The sequence below is a fragment of the Formica exsecta genome, unplaced genomic scaffold, assembly GCF_003651465.1.
Source record: "Formica exsecta isolate Colony F162 unplaced genomic scaffold, ASM365146v1 scaffold90, whole genome shotgun sequence".
NCBI classification, from domain to species: Eukaryota; Metazoa; Arthropoda; class Insecta; order Hymenoptera; family Formicidae; genus Formica; species Formica exsecta.
The window spans coordinates 1,027,607-1,028,149 of NW_021853667.1; the positions used below are offsets into that span (position 1 = coordinate 1,027,607).

At 48.6% G+C, this 543-nt stretch overlaps 1 protein-coding gene across 1 annotated transcript in view; it reads left to right on the plus strand.

Annotated features, from left to right (window-relative positions):
* The first annotated feature begins 322 nt into the window (after window positions 1–322).
* The window catches only part of LOC115244980, a 33,127-nt gene continuing 32,906 nt past the window's right edge, over window positions 323–543 (plus strand). Inside the window, exon 1 of the mRNA XM_029823016.1 lies at window positions 323–543. The gene's annotated coding sequence lies outside the window, so the exon portion shown is untranslated.

Consider the following 543-nt stretch of genomic DNA (forward strand, 5'->3'; position numbering starts at 1 on the left):
ATACTATACACATTATATACATTGTATTAATAATATTAATAATATTATTAATAATATACAAACTATATACTTGTATTATTATATTTTTTTCTATTTACTCTTTTCAATCGTTTATGTTTATGCTCGAACTAAATAACTTTAAGACGGTCGAAAACGCGTGGAATAATTTAAATGCAAACAGAGACAAAATTACTCTCGCCCGTGTTGTCCCCCCTGCGCTATTGGGCAAACTTCACGCTGCGCGCGTGTCGCTTGCGTGGGAGTTGCGCGGCAGCCCGGCGGAGGCTGTGCGGCGCGCGGCGCGCTTTCATTGACGCGGCGCGCGCACGCGGCGTTTCTGCCGTACAGTCTCGGAGTAACCTCGCGATCGTCAGCACGTAATCCGCGACCGTCCGTACTCGAGCGAGATCACGACAGTCTCGGAGCCAAATCCTCGCGTATCAATCTCACGACCGGGTGGTGTGCGACCGTAATTTCTCGCCGGCGGCGAAGGACACAGCACGAGAGATTAGAACGACCCAGCCAAAGAAAGCGACCGCTCTT